The sequence below is a fragment of the Colias eurytheme genome, chromosome 15 (assembly GCF_061535395.1).
Source record: "Colias eurytheme isolate Ceu_HAF_F1 chromosome 15, ilColEury1 Martin Lab GWU primary, whole genome shotgun sequence".
Lineage (NCBI taxonomy): Eukaryota > Metazoa > Arthropoda > Insecta > Lepidoptera > Pieridae > Colias > Colias eurytheme.
Window position 1 is genome coordinate 10,973,715 of NC_142994.1, and position 22,771 is coordinate 10,996,485.

Consider the following 22,771-nt stretch of genomic DNA (forward strand, 5'->3'; position numbering starts at 1 on the left):
CGAGTAGGTACATATTTTATTCTCATCAAATATAATAATCCGTAAGTTTTACTGTTTGCAATTAAAATAGTTATTTCTCGGATAGATGAGCTTTTAATATAGTGAGTACAAAGTATAATATAATATAGGTAACAATTATAATTAGATCTTCCAATTTTATGGAAGAGATTTTGTAAGTAAGTAGGTACCTATCTAGTTTATTGATAAGTCTCTCATTTAAATCTTATATATAAATCTCATATTATATAATAAATAACCTTACTAAATTTCACCAGAATCTGTTCATAGTCCGAGAGTCACATGCATTTTCGGTTCATTATTTCCTCCTGAGTGAACATCAGGGAAATTGGTCATGAAAATATGTCATGGGCTCCCGACCTATCAGTTCTTTAACTGTGAACGCATAATCAGACAAACAGAGGTTACTTTTGCATTTCTAATATTAGTAGGGATAACTTGTTAGTTAACTCAGTAAAAGTTTTAATATTGTTACGGTACCTTTTATGTCCCGTAATGTTTATGTGAATTACATATACAAACATTCACGATATTTTTATTTGCAACCCAAAAGCTTTATTGCACTAACGGTACTTATTTTGAAAGGCTTTTTTCCTTGTTGTTTCAAGTGAAGTGGTAAAAGGTGTTAAAATTGGCGAAGTTTGTACCGCATTGTGAATTCTCTTCATTCACAGAGATTAGACGCTTACCTAGGTATATGAGTAAAAAACCAAACTATATATATATATGTTTATTCATATTATTCACAAGTAATCCGCCAGAAAACATAGACTATTCCATTCCTGGAGTAGAAAGAAATTCGAACTTCCTCTTCTTCAACTAAGTCTGCTTAAAAAGCAATGATAGTATAATCGTAATTTTTACCTACTTGAAATGATGATGAATGAAACATATGAAATATTTAATCTTCGGAAACAAAGATAAATCATTAAACATTAATCAATCAACCATACTTACCGACTTACCTATGCATCGCCATATTATAAAACAGGGACGTATCTCCATCTAAAAAAACCCAAAGAATACAAGATAATAACTGATTTATAAATAAAACTGATACCGATGAATGATATTGATAGTCTAATATTAAATTTACTTCAAGGATCAATCATAAAGAAAATTATAAACCACTAGCGGTCCGCCCCGGCTTCGCCCGTGGTACATATTTCGCAATAAAAGGTAGCCTATGTTCTTTCTCAGGGTCTAAAAATTATCTGTGCCAAATTTCATCAAAATCGGTCCAGTAGTTTATGCGTGAAAACCATACATACATACATATTACATACATACAAACCTTTCCTCTTTATAATATTAGTATCTATAGATATAGATTAATTACAAAATATCCTTGACCAATACTTCATAACAAAATTGATTTTCTTGTTTGATTAAAATAATTATTTTGATGGGGAAATTATTTTCCATGAATTGATATGAAAAACCATGAAAATGGTTATGTGACGTCACCTTGCACCGTTTGTAATTAGATGAATGATATTCTATGACAAGTTCTTGTTATCTGTAAACAATTTCAATTCATCAAACAACTGTTTACAAATGCTAAAATATACAAACATAATAAGTACCTACCGCTTTATTTTAAATTCCAATTGACTGGAAGAGATAGATAATAGATAGCTTCCTCATCATAAGACCAATATTTGGCACCACAGCTTTTTTATAGCGGCAGTACACATGGGGCCAAGGCGTTGGGCCAACGTGTTGGGAAAGAATGAAGTTTCCTGTTCACACATTGGCGTACAGATCATTCTGCATTGGCGCTTCAAGGATGGACGTAGTCCGTAGAAGTTCTTGCAGCCGCGGCAATTTATTTATACAGTGCGTTTAATTATTACGTACATGTGCATCAATAACAATGAATGTACTCTGCCGTCTGCGATGATACTCTATTGTCCTTTTTTATTTCTGTATAAATATTTATTCCTATCATATCCTTTTTTATTTTTTAGTTTATTATGTTTAGATTTTTTCAAATGTTTAAAATGTGTACATTTTACACTTAACCCATTGACCACCGAGCGGCCCGATCGGGCCGAGACACAATAGATTTTCTATTGTGTCTGTGATCCGAGGACTGACGGATTTTAAATTTACCTATAAAACGAAACTTTAAAGATTATAATATAATATTATTATATTAAATGATAATATTATTTATGTAATAAAGCACAATTTGATCAAAACCACGCTCATTGTATATTGTTATTTAATTTTTAAGAACAAGTAACTTTTTAATACTATTTTACTCTTTTTATAAATATATATTTTTTTTATCGCATTGTATGAAAGTGAGATAAGAAAAACATCTAGAATAATATAATAAATAGAAAATAAAACATCTGATTTATTGAGATTGGTTTTTATTTTTCTGTAGTTCATGTCGTGGATTCCAAATTATTCCTTCATGTCGATACAATTCTACGAATTTTGAAACCTCATTGCTTGTCCACATCGGCGCCTCGGGCCTCCATCGCTATTGGAACATGGTTAAACGTAAATTTCATTGACGCGCAACGATACTGTCTCCGCTGACGCGTAACAACAAACTGAACAAGACACCAACGTGTGAACGCTGTTTGCGGAGCGCGCCAAGATCCTTTGATGTGTGCACAAAAAACCGACAACATTCGGTTGGCCTGCCAATATTGGCGCCAACTAGGCTAATGAAGCCAACATACCGCCAAGTAGCTCTCTACACGTTGGCCCAACCCGTTGGCCCAACACGTTGGGCCCATGTGTACTGCCACCATAAGCTTTTATAGGTGCCATCGTTCATAAAGTTTTTGTATTGTGTGTTTTTATTGTTCCAGATAAAGAATTTAGAATTTATTGAATTTGAATATTTTATTTGTGTCTATTTCTATTCGGTCGCTCTGATTAATTATTCGATTGATCGAAGTAAGAAAATTAGAAATTTTGTCAAAGACACCGAAATTTCAACATAAGTAATATATTACGTAATTATATTTCTTAAATTCTTGTAGCTAGTTGAATTACATAAATTAATGTATAGTTGGAGAGAATGACTACGACATGTTTGTGTGTAATATAAAAAAATAAAGAATCAACGCAATATATTGATTTGAAGGCCAAGGGAACGGGAATTAGTTCAATTGTATGGCTTGTTTACAATATTAAATTTTGGACTTTAGGATTAGGCTATGGAAAAAAAATTACTGTTCGATCAAGGTGACGGTTTTTTTATTAACTAGGTATGTAATGTAACTCATGTCTATAGTAAAGTCGTGTTTTTCTATATTTATTATTTACTAGCTTTCCGCTCGCGTCTTCGCCCGCGCTTTCAAAGAAAAGCCCGCATAGCTCCCGTTCCCGTGGGATTTCCAGGATAAAACCTATCCTGTGTGTTAATCCAACTTACCCTCTATATATGTGCTCATAGTTATCGGTTCAGTAGTATTTGGGTGAAAGAGTAACAAACACACACACACACACACATCCTCACAAACTTTCGCATTTATAATATAAGTAGGATTAACCGATACTATATCATTGTCACCATTGTTTAAATCTTATCTTCTTATATATAAAAATGAATCGCAAAATGTGTTGGTAAGCGCATAACTCGAGAACGGCTGAACCGATTTCGATAATTCTTTTTTTATTATATTCCTTGAAGTACGAGGATGGTTTTTATGTAGAGAAAACGTAAATATGTACCACGGGCGAAGCCGGGGCGGACCGCTAGTCTTATATATAAAAATGAATCGCAAAATGTGTTGGTAAGCGCATAACTCGAGAACGGCTGAACCGATTTCGATAATTCTTTTTTTATTATATTCCTTGAAGTACGAGGATGGTTTTTATGTAGAGAAAACGTAAATATGTACCACGGGCGAAGCCGGGGCGGACCGCTAGTCTTATATATAAAAATGAATCGCAAAATGTGTTGGTAAGCGCATAACTCGAGAACGGCTGAACCGATTTAGATAATTCTTTTTTTATTATATTCCTTGAAGTACGAGGATGGTTTTTATGTATAGAAAACGTAAATATGTACCACGGGCGAAGCCGGGGCGGACCGCTAGTATCATATAGAAATCACTTTTAAAGTTTATTTATTTATTTATTTATTATAAGCTGGAAACATAATATGCATTATCTATTTAAACTTTCATGGGCTTTTTTCATGGCACTTTCATTAAATGTATTATTTTACTTTTTCAATAAAGATATTCTTATTCTTATTCTTATGGGCAATTGCAATCAATCGCTTACAACAGCGACCCACCAGTCAGGTTGCCCATGGGTTGCCCACTTTGGCATAAAATAAAGAAAAACCTGCGTATCTAGTTAGATCATAAATCGTAAAGCACATCACACTCACCTTTTGTCACACATTTCTACGAATTATTTCCCACAAGATAACAGTTATTCCCTCGGCACAGAAACGATTCCCATACCCAAGGCCGATTAATTGTAAGAAGATTAACGCAATTTCCATCATTTTATATGGGATGGGATAAAAAAAAAAAAAAAAAATCTTTATTTCACCTTTTGGATATATACAATATTGGTTGATAATAGAATCTTTTGTCCTAATAATTTATTAGCTTAATTTTATTACGCGCGACCTCTACGGTAGAATTTCTAGAGATATGCAGAAAGTCGTGATAGTTAAACTATTTATAATTTAAGAATGGCTGAATACATTTGAATGAGTTTGTTGTATTTGTATCCGCCTTGATTAGGATAATGTGAAATTGAAAAAAATATTGAAAAACTTCCAAAAAAGGCCGAGGCGAGCATTTACTTTTGGTATGCTAAATTCTTCCAATTTTAATATGCGTGCGCAAAAAGTACATTTTTTGTCACAAAAATGTAAATAGTACATTTTTATGACAAAAAAGCGTCATTGCAATAAATAATTACACTCGGAAATAATTGTAGTGAAAATCGTTAATATATATACTAACATTATAAAGCTCAAGCTTTGTTTTTTTAAACGCGCTAATCTCGGGAACTACTGATCCGATTTGAAAAATTATTTCGGTCGTAAGATAGCCTATTTATCGAGGAAGGTTATAAGGCTATATCATATCGCTAAGACAAACAGGAGCGGAGCTCTGCGGACAAAACCGCGGAGAACAGCAAGTTTAGCTTTAACTATATTTTGCTGCATTTGTGTACCATCCACAGTAAATATATAAATATAATTTAATTTTACGCGGAACCTACTCAAGTGAAGGACGTTAAAAAACGAAACAAAATTCGTACGATAACAGTCAGTCATTAACATAATATTGCATTGTTATGCTCAAAATTACAACATTTAAAAATATACAACATGTAATACGTTTGTACAATGTACAGGGTGTCTCAGCGCCGATTTTAAACTTTAAAAATTTGTATAAAAAAAACAAATTGTATTCATAATATTTTTACTGTAGTAAATTAAAGTGTATTAGTGCGGATTTTATGTACAAAATATTACACCGTCAAGATGTCCTTCCATCATGGTGAATGCACTCTTCAAATCGGACACGCAAATTTGCCGAGACGCGCCGAAGGATGTCCGCTGAAATGGCTCTCACTTCTGTCGTTATTTTAGTCTTCAACTGCTCCAAATTTGTAAGAGGGGTATCAAAAACTCTTGCTTTGAGACAACCCCATAAAAAAAAGTCAGCGGGGGTTAAATCGGGAGATCTGGGTGGCCACAATATGTCTCCAGAGCGGCTTATGAATTTTCCCGGAAATGACGTATTTAGTGCGTCCCTAGCAGTGTTGGCTGTGGCCCCATCTTGCTGAAACCATACATCAGACTTGTCAATATCCTCTTCTTGCAGCTGAGGTACAAAAAAGTTACCGATGGTGGCTTAAAGAGGCAGCATGTTGTCTAAGTGAGCGTCTTGGATGTTCCGTGACCGCAGCGGCGACGCGGTCGATGTGTTCAATCGATCGCACAGGTCTATTTCGTGGTCCAATTGAATGATCCTGTCGCTCTAAACTTCTCTTCTCACGACTTAATTAATTGAGTACTCGGGGCATCACTCAAACGGTGGATTTCATAGCGACTACAAATTTACACCGTTTTTCACTCAACGAAAATGTATTGCATAAGTACGCTTCTACTGCGTACGCACGGTGCGTACCAGACCACTGCGCCATGGCCACAAAAAAATCCGCACTCGTCACCTATCGAACGCTACCACTCCCCTCCAGCTAACTCCGCAGGTTGCCGAGAAATTCGTGTTTAAAGTTTAAAATCGGCGCTGAGACACCCTATACATTACATAAATATTCAAATGGCTAAATTAATTAAAATATAAGAGAATACGCGAATATAACAAAGAGGAAATATAAGTTTATGAGTTTGTTTAAGTAAAGTAAAACTCGAAAACAATAATATGCACATTTAGACTACAGGCCCATGTTGAAAAAATGATGGGTCATTTGAACCACCAGGTGACCTATCTAGAACGATATAAGAGCATAAAATAATAAGATTCAGCAGTATGCCGTCACACGTACCTACAAAATCTAAAGACCAAATTTACCCTGGCAATTGTCGGAAAATAAAAATAAATTCCGACTTTGTGGACCACTATTTTTGTACGGCATCTGTGTCATAGTATTATTATGTATTTCAATACTGCTTTTAATCCGTTATTCCGCAACGCCGTACAAAAATCATGGAGACAAGGGGAAAAATTCTCTACCTGTACTTTCGAATTCTTATCTTCACTCAGATGGACAGCTTACAAGTGACGGCATAGTGCTGAATCTTATTATTTTATGCTCTTATATCGTTCTAGATAGGTCACCTGGTGGTTCAAATGACCCATAACTTTTTCAACATGGGCCTGTACTCTAATTGCATTTAGTTATAACAGATATATTATAAGTGAGTGGGATAAGTAAGCTTTTACCTATCTATCACTAATTATATAGGTACACTTTTAAATCTAATCTTATTATTTTGTTTACTAGCTTTACGCCTTTCCCTGCGTAGTCAAAGGAAATTCCCATGGGAATGAAATGTTTCACCGCGGTAAAAAGTAGTTTGAGAAGAGTTTATAAGTTACTAGCAAACCCGGTGAACTCCGTTTCGCCACCAGAGACACCTTTTCTTTGCTATAAACCTCACGGAGCCCGAGATCTTTCCAACGAATGCAAAACCGTGGAAATCGGTTCGTGCGTTCTGGAGTTATAGCGTCAGGAAGGAAAACCCGACTTATTTTTATATAGTAGAATAAAAGATGTCCAGACACTAAAATCAATCTATTTCATCTTGAAAAAGAACAAACACACTCTCACATTTATAATATAGCAATGATAAGTTAGGCAATCAATAACTCTCTAAATACAATTCAATTACCAACAAATCTCAAGACCAATCTAATGCAAATTTTTCAATACATTCGCGAACCAATTAAATCTGAACTAATTATTCTATCAATTACATTGAAATTCTTAATAGGTATAGGTCAAGTTATACTGGTTCTCCAGTGATTGTCAACAAAGATATTGTACATGTACGAGCCAATGTTTTGATCAACAGAGAGCGGTGCGCACGCGTTGCAGAAAATAACATCGTAAATAATACGTTCGATGAACAATAAATAAATAAATTATATGTGTAAAAGTACAATTGAATTTAAGTGAAGAGTGTGTAACAGGATTTATTTTTAATTGTAAGTATTTTTAATTTTTCAATTATTGAAGTATCGAAAAAGTAGTCGAAATTTGGTTTTCTTTAATGAAGGCTACGTAAACGTAAAAACCTTATTTAAACAGAAGACCTTTATAGTTGACGAACTACCTTATAAATAATATTCAGGCATTTTCATAAAATCCGAATAAAATACTTTGTCTTTTTGAACTATTTAACTAACTACGCTTATATACCTCTTTCTAGCCAATCTTAAATTCCGATTTATTTCATACTTAAATTATATAATAAACAAGGTTATTGCTGGAATTTAATACCCTTGAAATTATTTTTCTACTCAATTAAATCGTAACAAAGAACGAAACAACGCAAAATTATAAACAACTAGCGGTCCGCCCCGGCTTCGCCCGTGGTACATAATATTTACGTTTTCTCTACATAAGAACCATCCTCGTACTTCAAGGAATATAATAAAAAAAGAATTATCGAAATCGGTTCAGCCGTTCTCGAGTTATGCGCTTACCAACACATTTTGCGATTCATTTTTATATATAAGAAGATAACAGAATAACTCAAGGATACTCCAAAACATTCACTTATTGAATCTTTTAAAAGTAGTTAAATGAATAACCATTAAATATTTGTTATCTAATAATATGATAATGCTATAAAAGTGCATTATAAAATTTTTAGCACGCCGCATATAAACTAATGCATTAAAAATTAAAATATATTCATTTATGTAAATTTTATGAATCATATTTTCAAAATTTTTGTGTCGATGAAGGTGAACGAGATTCATATGTGAAATTATATAGTTAAAAAAAGCATTAAATCGAACTATATTTTTGATAGATTTTTCCGTCTGTCCTTCAGCTAATTATCCGAACTTATTTCCAGTTTTAGCAGGCGATAGAGGAAGCAACATAAATGTTGCCATCCTAAACTAACTACTAGGTTACTTTTTATCCCGGGATTCCCGAGAGATAGGAATTTACGCGGGAAAACAGTCTTATCAACTGAATGGATACTGAAAGTATATGAAAAATAAAATAGAGAATGTTATAACTAATATAAGTTTTCTTAGGATAGGGTAAAGGCATGGAATAGAGGAAATATATATTTGAATTTAACAAACACTACGATATTAAAAATATTATTATGCGTTTGATGTTATATTTGTCAGTCTTGTCTTCTATTGTCGTCAAATGGAAGGACTAAACAAGAAGACATCAATAAATAAAGTGAAACCAAAAACCAATTAAATTTAGGGTAATAATAATGTAATTATGGCTTAGAATCTCTTAAGTACCATTTATAATTGTTAATAAAGTATTAATTAACTTAAATAAACGGTTAATTAAGGGCTCGATCACTTAAATAACTATTAATCGATATCATTTAGAAGTAATGTAATAAGATGCAACTTCTTTAGTCTTTACCGATAAGACTAAATCTAACTAGCTTTTACCCACGACATTGCGCGCTCTATGAACAAATAAATATTTTCGGCCTTCTTCTCTTCCTATGTAAAAACAGCCCCATGAGGGTTAAGTTATCATTTTGATTGATTGTTATCATGCTGGCCAAGTGCGGTTTATAATGAAATTCTTGGGATAGTGCATTTATGACTAGCGAATAAATAACCATTTTATAGGCTTTAAAACTAGAATATTAAAACTACAACTGGCAGTCTTAAACTATAAACTTTAAATAGCTCTTTTATACCATAATATTATTAAATTCCCTTATCTCCATCAGGATTATCATATTATATTACCTATCATATAATATAACATAATAACTGATTTTAATATGACTCTAAATAGTATACTAAAACATTTGCCTTTGATCTTTAGAAATGTTGAAGATAAGATTGAAGTCACACTATTTGTATACCAAAATATTTAACTACAAGTTACACCAGACAGATTTTCTCGTCAATATAACCGCACCTTAAAACAAACAAAAATTTCCACTCATCAATATTTCAACACTTTTTATGACCTTACTTAGCCAAAATTTTATGGTTATTATTTTTACCACAGATTTTTACTGTACACATATTGTTCCAGTAGTAATCTTATTGTCTGTTTTGTTTTTTATTGTTTCTATCATCTAGAAACACCATAACGCTACTTCTGCTTGTATAAATACTGTATGCCCTATATCATTATATGGAATGAATCTTTGATAATCATATTTAAGTTAAGCTGGAAAAACATTCTAAAAATAATTTTATTTCCAATATAAACATAAAACATCAACAAGAATAATAAGAAAATCAATCAAAACTAAGAAGTAATAAGTAATGCGAAAAAAACAATCCTATTCGTCTTATCGAGCGTCAAAGATATTTCGGAACATCCGCGCTCATCTATAACACTGAGTCTTACACTGCGACCCTCGGTTTGATCAAAATAAGTAGGTTAAGACCTGCTAACATTAAACCAAACGAATTCATTTATCCCAAGTTTAGGAAAATCCCCAATCCCATCTTAAGAATATGAATGTTTTAAACCCGTTACAACTTAAACTATTTCAATACATTAAAAATGCAATGTTGAAAGCGAAGTGTATTACATAAAGACATTATATACTATCTGATGTAACAATATTACTAATATTGAGAAGTGCAGAGATTAGGCCAGTCGGATTTGATAGCGATTTCCGGTTTTCTTATTATGCTATACTTATTTAAAAGTGTAAGTGTTTCTTCATCGCGATTTAGATTATAAAACGTTTATATTTATAGTCTTATCGATATAAATGAGTGTATTTAATAGAGGATACTATTAAAATTTTAACTCAATGACTGAAGGAAATGATGCACAATTCGGCATAATCACTTTTTGAGTATAAAATTTTAGAATACAGCTTTTGCCGATATTATTTTGATGCAAAAACTCCTCGTGAATGCAATAACATAAACAATAATTTTCTATACCCGACTTTCTTTCTATACGACTCCACTTACTATCCCATCATTTCTCTAGGGAATCCCATAAATATCAAAAAGAAATCCCTGACCTTTGTAACGAAGGGAAACAAGTAATATCTTACCAAGGACACCTCATTAGCCTACCTTTGAGTTTCTCCGTTTAATTGGCATTAAAAAAGTTCATATCGTTTGCGGTTTCTTTAAACCAGTTGATCAAGTGCTTTGAAACCGGTCCCAGTTTATTTGCCATTGAAAGACTTCCCTTAATAAGTTTAAATTTTATTCAGTGACACTTTTATGTGCACTCTAGTTGCATTTTACGATATTTAGCAGAAATCGCCACAACAGTATTTATTTTTGTATTACACTTCATTGTACAAACATGAACGGGCAAAGCAGAAAAAAGAACAATATCACAAATAGGCATCATTTGTACAAAAGGCGGCCTAATTGCTGAACAGCAATCTCTACCAGGCAAATTGGTAGGAAAGGAAATGTATGAAGGTCACGCAGCATTGATAAATTCGTAAAAATCAGTCTCTTTTCGAAAGCACATTAGACGTGGACTCATTTCAATTGATTAAATCATTGGCACTTTGTTATTTAAATCTTAATTAAAAGTGCATCTATTTGAATGCATTATTTTACATTCAATTAGAAACCACTGCCGACTAATGCCTATAAAGCTAGCGATATATTTTAATCAATTCAAATTCACACGTATATTCAAATAGATTATTCCATAATAATTAATTATTTCACAAAATAATGGTGTCATAAAACACGCTTGTTTTAAAAGCCTCATGTTAAAAGACTTCGGTCGGTTAGAGTACATAACCGCAACAAACGTGATATTTTATGTAATGATAGGTCAGGTACATTTTAATTGATTTATTATTAATAAATTATCTATCGCAAAAAAAAACAATAAATAATTGATCATCATTGTGTGCTTACGTCATGACACTTAACCACTTAATTCCTATAATAATTGGTCTTCATTTACTAAGAAAAACACAAGGGAAAGAAAGAAAATACTATTTATTCATTAACAATAGATAGGTATCACAATAGTAGTGGTTTTCTAGTGGTTCACATTCGAATTTCGAACATGAAATGTGAAATAAAAAAAAAGACGGGTTGCACTCCGGGCTCCGAGACTCCGGGAGTGCCGGCAGAAGTGAAAACTTGATTATTAACGTTCTATGTTTGATATTTTGGAATGGTATCCGTCTTACGCATGGAATATAAGGGCTAAAAAAATCCGTCTTACGCTTTTTCGATCAGGCGACGTGTCCTGACGCGAGTTTAAGATTTTATACCCAACGCCGCTAAAGAAGTTTTCACTTCAAAAATATTGTAATATCATAGCACAGAATACAATAATATAATAGTAGCTAAACGCTACAGAACGGACACTCTCCGCCTCCCGCCAAAATTAAACTTACCTCACCCCGCGCGATCGTGATTAAAATGGGCCATATTTTTCTGTGGATTTGTGATTATCGTTTTTCGTAGAAAATGGTTAGATATTGTGCTGTTTACGGATGTATTTCATCAGAAAAACGCGAATTTTTTTTACGCTAGTCACAAATGTGTCAACCATAAAGCGTTAACACACACATTTGCAGTCTCTACAGTGTGACTGTCAAAACGATAATTTTGTATGGAGTGTCCGGGGTGTGGTCATAGTTCCTTTATTCTTGACAAGAGTACGAAGTTTTAAATAAAATTTTGTTTAAAGAGTTTTAAAGAGTTTTGAGTCTGGGAGTCGGTTATATAGAAACATGTCATTTACATACAGGTAAAGCTAATGAAAGCGCGTTAATTATTAATTTTTTATTTGTTTAATGTATTGTTGGCTTCGTTGGTAGTGTAGGGTAGTGCCTTGCAATCCAGAAGTCGTGGTTTCGATTCCCACCCGGGGCAAATATTTGTGTAATGAACATAGATGTTTGCTTTGTGTCTGGGTGTTAATTATCTATATAAGTATTTATTTAAAAAATTATAAATGTATGTTTATCAGCCATCTGGTTTCCATAACACAAGCGAAAGCTTAGTATAGGATCAGATCGTGCTGTGTGTGAAAATTGTCCTGAATATTTATTTATTTATTTATAATTATTCAATATACATATTAGCAATCTGCACTCCTCTATTTATATAACACATACCGTTTAAACGATAAGTTTGCCAAATTCCATATGGATTTGATCTAATCGTCGAATAAAGATTTTATCATATTTTATAGAAATCGTGACATTCTTTAGAGAAAACGGGTTAAGCTTCAAATCAGTATTAGATGCAGCGTCAGCAATTTCAGTCTATCTTATTCATAGAACTTTAATATTAAAAGTTCAGTAAATCTGAAAAAACCCTTTTAGCCAGTTTTTTGTCATTAAAAATTATAAAGAAAGCAATTTTAATGGTTTTGCCTCAATTTATTTAAGAATATTAATTAAAGAAAGTTGAAAGGGTTGTAATGTATTATGTAAGGGTTTATTTTTTGTTTAATATTTTCATTTACATAAAATAATATTCGAAATTTCATCAATGCATCAATTTTAAAAAGTTATCGCAAAGATTCATTATTGAGTAAAGAAAATATTTTTTTAAGTTAAATTCAATATTTATTCACGGAACCCTATTTGAATAAATCAGTAAGGATAAAACGTGATACTGCAATTATCTCAAATGCCGTTCTTATATCAAGTCAGTTGATTGATATTGAAATTTTATTCATATAATTAGAATACTAGTCGAGCCCGCGGCTTCACCCGTTACATTGTTGCCTGAGCTTTCTAGCTTTAAGATTGTAGTCTTATAATTTAGTTCTGTGCCTAAGTTTATCTAGATTTGGTTAGCCATTTTCGAATGAGGTAGTAGCAAATATATACATTTTTATAAATAAATATTTTCTATAGATATGTTTCTGTATCTCTCTACGTGTGTGAATTACAATTTTTGACGCAGTGAAGTTTTAAGCTATTGCATAGCTTCTATCGCGGGCCTTGAGTGCGGGACCGAATCCAGAAATTCCGTAACGAAAAAACCTCACGCTCCCCACTCCGACGGGCACGGAGGTGTGGCTTGAAGGCATAGCATGCAATAGCTTTACCGCGGCAGTACCCGAGTGCCACACGGCTTTTTTGTTCTTTCGATACTTACCTACTTGTACTTAATAATGTGTAACTAATTGTGAATAATAATTATTTCATGGATTCTTAAGATTGACGTCACAACATGTTTTCTGTGATAAAGCAGGTGTAAATGAGTCTCTTTGAAGATAATGAGACAATTTTCATATCTTGACTAATTATTCATATTTTATTGTTTCCGCTGCGTTTTTCACGTAAAATTTTCTCCATTATTTTTTTTCCTTTTTTTTGTTCAATTGACTTTCTTTATCTGGTATTACAATATAAAATTATTCACAATATTAATTATCTGGAAATTGAGATCCCATCAAAATTGATGCAGCCTTTTCGGAGATAAAAAGAAATATGAGTCATGTGCATACTTTACCAGCTCCATTAAAACTGTAATTCATCATGATGCGTTAATATAATATGATAACAAAATAAAAAGGAAAACAGAGTCAATGATCCTCACTACGAAAAAGGTCACAATAAACAAGAAAACAAAAATACAACGAAATGATTTTGAATAATATTTTTTATAGTATCTAAATTATAATAAATACATTACCTGTACATTTACAAAGATCGAATATAATATGATCGAATTTGACAGCTTTAATTTTTTTTTCTTCTAACAGCCAGTGCCGTCTTTAAGGCAGGGCCCGCAGGGCCCTGGCCCGAGGCCCCGAGGTAGGCAGGGGCCCCACAATTCTGAAAATTTTCGATATACAATACAATACAATACAATTTATTGAACTCTCATATGTGGGGTGTTAAGAGACGGGGTTACGATTTAGCCTATTGCGTTATTGTAAACTGAAAAATGATAAAGTTAAAATTTAAGGATTTTCCATCCCTTACATAGGCCCCAGCCAGTACCTTGGCCCATAGCCTCGTTGATCCTAAAGACGGCACTGCTAACAGCTGACCGTGGCTTCTTCTGAGTTGACCACAGATAAAAAATAGCACATAATATCGTTCAGGAATAATCTTTATTTCTATTGTTAAAAAGGTTTGTAAGAATCGATTCACAAAATTCTTCCATATTTTACTCAAACCTTTTTTTACAGACATCGCATATTGTACATTATTTCATACCTTATGTTATGCTCAGCCTGCTTATTTTTGATACTGCGGGTAGTCGAAAATAATTTGTCGTTCGGGATTCGTATTCACATTACCTTAACCGTTACCGTTTTAAATGTTATTTTTAGTAATAGGTATTAAATATTAGTGATTAAATAATTATCATGCAATTTTTTGTGCATTGTATTGTTAAATGTGGGCGAATTTAGTGAAGAAATATTTTAGATGTCAAAACTCGGAATGAAAACAGAACTATCAAGGTATTTTATAAACCTATTTAAATACACCCTAAAACCCATTCTTTCAAAATTGTTAGAAAGTAAACACAATTGATAATAAATGAAAAACTCCACATTTTTTTTAAATATAGTCAATCTGAAGCATTTACAATATACTTACTCTGTAATCGATTGCTTCTCGAGAAGCACTATTCCTTTTTATACAGTCAGATAAATAATACCTCGTGACCATCACGGTATCCCAGCCATTGTAGGTCTAAAACGAAAGGCGGAACACAGCTGCAATTTTGTTTGCCAACAAAAATGTTCATGTCGAAATTGGTAATTACATTCACATAGTTTAGTTTTATATAATAGTTAACACAAAAAGTGATGGAGGGCTTTGACTTGGTGACATAATACGAAATTGCATGAGATGTTTTTCTGACTTTTTGTTATTTGTTACAAAATGTCGTAAGAGAATATTTTAAAACAATTCTTTATTCTTTTCTTGTTTCTATATTATTCTTATTCAATTAACTGGACTACTTACATATAACTAGCTAGACTCATATCTGTTTGTGGTATTGCTCTCCTAAAGGTAACCTAGCTGTGCTCCGCGGTTTTACTCGCAGTGCATCGCTCTTGTTGGTCTTAGCGAGATGATATTATATAGCCTATAGCCGTACCTATAGCCTTCCTCGATAAATGGTCTACCTAACACCCTAACACAGTAGTACCCGAGATTAGCGCGTTCAAACAAACAAACTTCTCAGCTTTATAATATTAAATTATTAACTATAGATATAACCTAAAAAACTTGTAAAATAACTGTATCAAAACCAAAATTAACATAATCAATACTGTTAATACTGTACGATTTTCCCCAATAGATAATTTTTTTTGAAAATGTTAAAATAAATAACTATAAATGTAACTATACTTAGGTATAAGTATATGTCTCAATAATGTTATTATTGTTAAATGGGTTCTAGTTTAATCTAACAATGAAAATATACCACATTCCTATTCTTTTGTGATTGCAGCATTGATGTCTTATTCTGATACAATGTAAAGAACATAATATTTTATGTTTAGTTATTATGCTTCTCTTAATTTCATATGGTTATTATGAAAATACTAACTGAATTATTTCAAGTCTAAAAATACATATTGTATTACTACTAATCTATACCTGTGTAACTAATATTTGAAGAGTTTGTTTGTTTGAACGCGCTAATCTCAGGAACTACTGGTCCGATTTGAAAAATTCTTTCGGTTTTAGATAGCCCAATCATCCAGGAAGACTATAGGCTATATATATATATATCATCACGCTAACACCAACAGGAGCGGAGCCACGCGGGTGAAACCGCGGAGCGCAGCTAGTAGACTATAGAATATCGACCAAGGGTTTATTTTCCTTTGACTACAGGGGCGAAACCGCAGGCGGAAAGAAAAAACCGAAATTTAATTTTTATTTATACATACTAATATTATAAAGCTGAAGTTTTTATTTGTTTGTTTGATCGCGCTAAGCTCAGGAACCAGCTAACCAGCTATCTGGAGTCCGATTACTATAGCTTTGAAAAGCAAAATATGAGTTACTTTAGACCCGGATATTACGGCAAAGCCTTATGTCAGTAGAATATTATTTAAAGGTCGTTATAAACAAAAACTTACATTCACAATATAATCGTTTACCCATTCATGTATTGTAGATTGCAATTTGCAATGCATTTGCATGACAATCTGATTGTACGAGGTATAGCTATGTACGGGCTAGCCGTACATCCTGACTCAGCGCTTTACACGATCCTATTTCATTATGGTGACAAGAACATCTTCTCCCAGTTGGTCTGCGCTCGCGGCTCGTGTAAAGCGCTCGGGGTGTACGCGCTATATCAATTAATCTCATTATCAACTATCAAATATATCAATATATCATATTATCATCATTAGTTTATAGCAACCAACAATAAAGTGATCAAAGGCAATAACTTGTTTTACACCATCAAACCATCAACTATCAATTTATCAGCTAAAGGAGTGTATGGGATATCATACCATATCAATCAGCAGCCATTGTGTTTTTGCACAAGGTTATATTTATTTATTTAGATATAGTGTCGAGTTATTTCTTATTATATTATATAGATATAACATTACCAAGTCATTTTGTTCAAGCAAGTTAACATCATAAAGAATTCATATTGTCTTATCATCTACTAAAAACAATTCGTTGTACACATTTAAATAGTATCGATTAATAAATGCTATAAATGTGACAATTAATAATTAAATTAAAAATTCAGTGCTATTGTATGTATTCTACAACTCATTTCCCCTTTTATCAAAAGTAGCTATTTTTATTCTTTAATTAAAATTAAACTAACTACAGTTGAAAATCTATCCTTGTGTGCCAAAAGCTCCCTGAATAAAAAACTTTTTACGTCAAAAACTGCATTTAATTACCAACACTTTTTTTATTAATCTCTCTCTCTTCTTTCTGTAAAGCGAAGTGAGTATAAAATGTATAGATTTATTGACTATAAAAATTTACAATTTTCTCCGATTTTTAATGTAGATATTAGATTTTCTTCTGTATCTATTAATATCAATAACACACATCAACGATACAATTTTATATTATCTTTATTAGCACTTCCTGGCTTCTATATTTAGAAGTAGATAAAATAATCATTATACCTGCATTAAATATGCTTGAATGTCTTGCGAATCGACTGTTTTGCCTTGGTCCACTTGTCTGAGGTCGCTTGGTATCACTTCACTTTTCGAGATCAGTCAATGAAACAGTGGGACCCTAAGTTTATATGTGTGTCTGCGTTATTGTTGGTATGCTTTAGTGTGCAGTAAATCGTGTAATATAAGGAGATAGAATAGATTAAGGAATATAATTAAAGATTAGAGTGCGTAAAATAGAGCGTTTGAATTTTTTAATTTTTGTAGTATTTTTTTGCGACAAAAACTTTTTTTTTAATTTCAATTTCATGCAAATAATATAAATTTAAGTATCTACAAGTAGCAATTAGCAATTCAAACTTTAATTGTTACAGGTACATTTACATAATATGATTAGGTATCTTGCTAAATATTATGATCGTTAATTGAACCACTTTTAATACATAATATACTGAACCAATGTATAGTTAAGGTGACTATTATATTATTACGTGATACGCTTACCAAATGTTAATGAACTCGTGTCTCCTTGGTCTAGTTACTTTCGGTTACGGTCAATTTTTATTGACTACAAATTTTTGACTCTGAACTAATCTCAAAAAAGGTTTTGCATTCATTATAACATGGTATATTCCACATTCCTATCTATAAGTACTAATATTATAAAGCTGAAGAATTTGTTTGTTTGTTTGAACACGCTAATCTCAAGAACTACTGGTCCGATTTAAAAAATTCTTTCGGTGTTGGATAGCCCATTTATGCTATATAATATCATCACGCTTTGACCAACAGAAGTGGAGCCATGCGGGTCAAACCGCGGAGCGCAACTAGTAAGCTACCTATAGATATAATTAGGTTAATTCACAACAAGTTAAAATTTCACACAAAATATTTAAATTTGTTCAAGAAAACAAAAACATTTTTCGGGAAACGTTTCTATAAATAATCGCAATGTATTTAAACTTCAAGTACCTACTTCCAAAGGAACCAAATGCTAATTCCCAAAACAAAAATAAACAAATTGACAAGCATGGCCAAGGTAATTTTACCTTTTTCCTCTTGGCTTTTTAATTAATATTTACAGTCGAGTTGTGTCACTCTCATGGGCACAGCCCAATAAGGTTTCTTTTGTGGGACAGAAATAAGGTCAAGGGACATATTCGAACAATTCAAGGAAGAATGATTAAGTGGTTAAAAACTTTATTTGTAGCTTCATCTATGTCATAAAAATGAATCGCCAAATGTGTTGTCAAGCGTAAAACTCGAGAAAGGCTCGACTAATTCGGCATTTTTTTATCAACGTTTTTGGATAAAGCCCTTTTATAATTACGTTTTTTTAAAAAATAAAACCGTGTATTATAGAGATGGTATCTAGTTTCAATGTTTAAAAAATCCGACTAAAAGACAAGGTAAAGTTAAAATCCTATAAAGGCTCTTTTAAAATTATTTAATTAGTGACTTTTCAACCAAGAAAAAAGTTAGACGTATATCATTTTCTTTGTATTTTAATTCTTCCTTCATTTTCTTTCATTTTTTTATTTATTTATAAAAAGAACCATTTATTTAAATAAAATTATTCTGTTGGTAATTTCTGGGCCGACATACTTAATTAGCATACTTAAAAAACATTTTATTTATCATTAATTCTAATTTAACCGCCTTAATCTGCACACGCGGCGAATTCATCACATCCTAAGTGAATAAGTTAAATTCCATCACGGACACATTTCACGGCAGATTTTTATTTTAAAAGTATTTAAGCGACTTGAAAATGATAATATTTTTATGTATCTATGCAATAAATGCTATCGCGATTAATAATTAACCATTTAATTTACAATTTAAATAAATCAAAAATCTTTTAATTTGAAGATCACTAACTTTTGAAGCGCGTACTTTAGTAAATAAACTTGAGCAGAAACATTGTGGATATCGAATAAAGAAACAGATATTTAAAAGTTTTGGCTAATGATAGCTTGAAATTTTCATTGTATGTTAAATTATATAAAAGACAAGTCATTTTTTTTATTGGTACGAAGATCCTTTGTAGTTTGTATCGATACCAAGATCGATATGATTGACCTTAACTTCAAAATGACACTGTTCAATTGTTACTCAGATTCCTTTAAAACAAGCTACCACAAAACCTTTAGAAAATCCATCAATCAATATACATGTATAGATTTAGAAAGCGGCTCGCTAATGGAAGCATAAGTTAAGCTAATTACATGCAACTATTCCTTTGCATTCGGGTGGAAAGTATCGCGGAATTCATTAAATCGGAAAATTGAATTATCTCAGTTTACTACTAATTGGTAAATGAAAGCTTTGAGTGCATTCATTCAGTCTAAAGAGATACATAAATAATAAAATAAGTCTAGGAAAAAATACTATCAATTGAGACCACTTCTGATTTGTAAAGAACAATTTTCAATTTTAACAGACGTATCGTAGTGTGGTTATAATTTTTAATTAATAATTTCAGTATTATTTATTTTTAACTTAAGAATATATACAAACAAACTTACAATTAAACCTTATTATGACAATAGCCTTTGATATCTTATTTGATGAATTTATTTCTAATAAGCTGGTCAACCTGGAAAACCCTGAGGGAGGCTTTTGTCCAGCAGTGGACGTCCCACGGCTGAAACGACGACGACGACGACGACGAAGCTGGTCAAATGAAAAATAGCTTTATAAACTCTATGGCCATTTCCATCGTTGCGTTTCCCATAATATAATCCCACATGTATTAATGATAATACTTTCCATGATTTAAATATATAAATATAAATAAATAAAATACTTATTGATAACAAACGAAAAAAAATATACAAGCCACTCAGAAACAGAAAAAAGTAAACACATAACCTACATTTCGGCGATGCATTTTCGTTTAAATATAGTACCTAAGTTAAGATTTATCCACTATTTAGTAATCTGTGATTTATCTACGGCCCTAATATTATGTCAGCTAACCCAAGTAGGTACTGGTAGCTATTATTATCAATTTCTAATCGTACACAAGTGGTTGTAACTGCTTATAAATAATAACCTTGTCGAATTCCGTAGCTTTTAAAAAAATATTAATTCAAATAAAAATAACTCTAAGAATCGAAAAATTATTAAGTATGTTGATGAGAATGTACTTTCACCAAAATTAAGGTACAAAAAATATTTAAGAATGACGAAACAATTGCTATTTTTACGTATACGGGTATTAATATACACAAATATACAGATTTATAAAGATTGATAAGATATAAAAACTCTATTTGGATAGTAACAATAACAAACGTTATTGCAGTACCTATACAATATTACAATATAGTTTATTCCACAGATTTGTTTATATTATACTATCTGTAACAGTCCACCAAACAGGCACCAAAATGTCGCACGTTTACATCCCGTAGTTAATTCTTATCAATCCCTAAATTTATTAATGTATCAAAACTCCCATAAAATAAGACAAACATTTTCCTTAAATGCGTAAAGGCATACACACAGTTTATCACATTTATTATGTACCTACCTGTTAGTTTATTATGTACTACAATATCTTTGCTAGCAAACACCTTTTAATTGAGCTTGTACGAAGGAATCTCCTTCATAGCCTAACACTGATTAAAAAATAAATCACTCGCCAAACAATACAGGGTGTTCTTTATTATTATTAAAAAAATTGGTTGTCTGTAAAGTCGGTTTACTGACGATAGTTGAACGTGACAACGTCCGATTGTGTTCTTTGTCGCTCGTTCCGCGCTCTCGCTTGCACTTGCCTTTTTTTTTTTTTTTTTTTTTTATCGTTGGGAAATGCATTTACGCATCCCCCTCTACAGTTTTACTGCCCGAGGGGGTATGTGGGACTCGCATGAAGCCATACCCACTAAAACCCAACGGTGGCCACCGTTCATCTTCGGCGACAGGGGTTAACAGCCAGGCCTTGTACCCCTGCCGCCTACGTGGTGAGTGCCGCAACTGGGCGACTCGCCCAAGCCCCTAATTTGGCAATAGGCGACGGTATCGCATAATGATAACACTGCCCTATTGCCGGGCTATCCACCCTCTGTCGCAGGGGGGGGCCGGTTTACTTGCAGCGAGCATATCTGCAGTATGCTCGTCTCTACGTAAACCTCCCCCTGTGCTTAGTTGTTAGCTCTTGTATCAGGGCAGACGTTGGACATACTGACGCCTCCGTCTACCAGGTCTCCGTCGACGCAGAGGATCCGCCGCTGGGTCATTTTCCCGGGCCCTCTCCGCATCTTCTTTCGCCTTCATTATGGTTTCGCAGAAGGCTGCGACCATCCCCCATTTCGCGTCATCAGCGACCATAACCTTCACAAGGTCATGCAGGGTTAGATTGTTGTTCGCTCCCAGCAAGCCCTCGAGCGACCTTCTTTCGGATGTCCAGGCTGGACACTCGACTAACGTATGTAGGGCCGTGTCTAATTGGCTGCTGCAGTGGTGGCAAGAGGGGGCCGGTTCACGTCCAATCCTATGCAGGTAGCTGCCGAAGCATCCATGCCCCGACAGGACCTGCACAAGTCGGTAGCTGAGTGCCCCCCACCCTCTCTCTACCCACTCTCTTAGCACCGGGCTTATCGCGCTGAGAGTCCAGGCCCCCACGCACGATGCGTTCAGTTCCCGACTCCATTCTCGGAACACCGCGTCTCGAGCTTCCTGCTTCCAGGCATCGAGCGTTTCGGAGGTCAGCTCTAAGCCCCTCCCTCTTGCTTCCGCTCTACGCCAGTAGACATCCGCCAGGGCGGCCGCTTCGAGGTGCCAGGGTGCAGTTCCGGCTATAACACACACCGCATCATACGAAACAGTGCGATACGCCCTTGCAACCCTTATGGCTATCACTCGCTGCGACCGCCTCAGCACAATAGTATTGCGCGTTAAAAGCTTGTCCGCCCATACCGGGCACCCGTACAGCGCCTGTGAGCGCATAACTCCAGCAAAGAGTCGGCGACATGCTCCGCTCGGCCCTGCAATATTCGGCATAATG

At 33.5% G+C, this 22,771-nt stretch overlaps 1 protein-coding gene across 1 annotated transcript in view; it reads left to right on the forward strand.

Annotated features, from left to right (window-relative positions):
• The first annotated feature begins 7,558 nt into the window (after positions 1–7,558).
• LOC149902571 (proton-coupled amino acid transporter-like protein acs) overlaps positions 7,559–22,771 on the forward strand; it is a 47,892-nt gene continuing 32,679 nt past the window's right edge. Inside the window, exon 1 of the mRNA XM_090110003.1 lies at positions 7,559–7,691. The gene's annotated coding sequence lies outside the window, so the exon portion shown is untranslated. The remainder of the gene's footprint in view (positions 7,692–22,771) is intronic.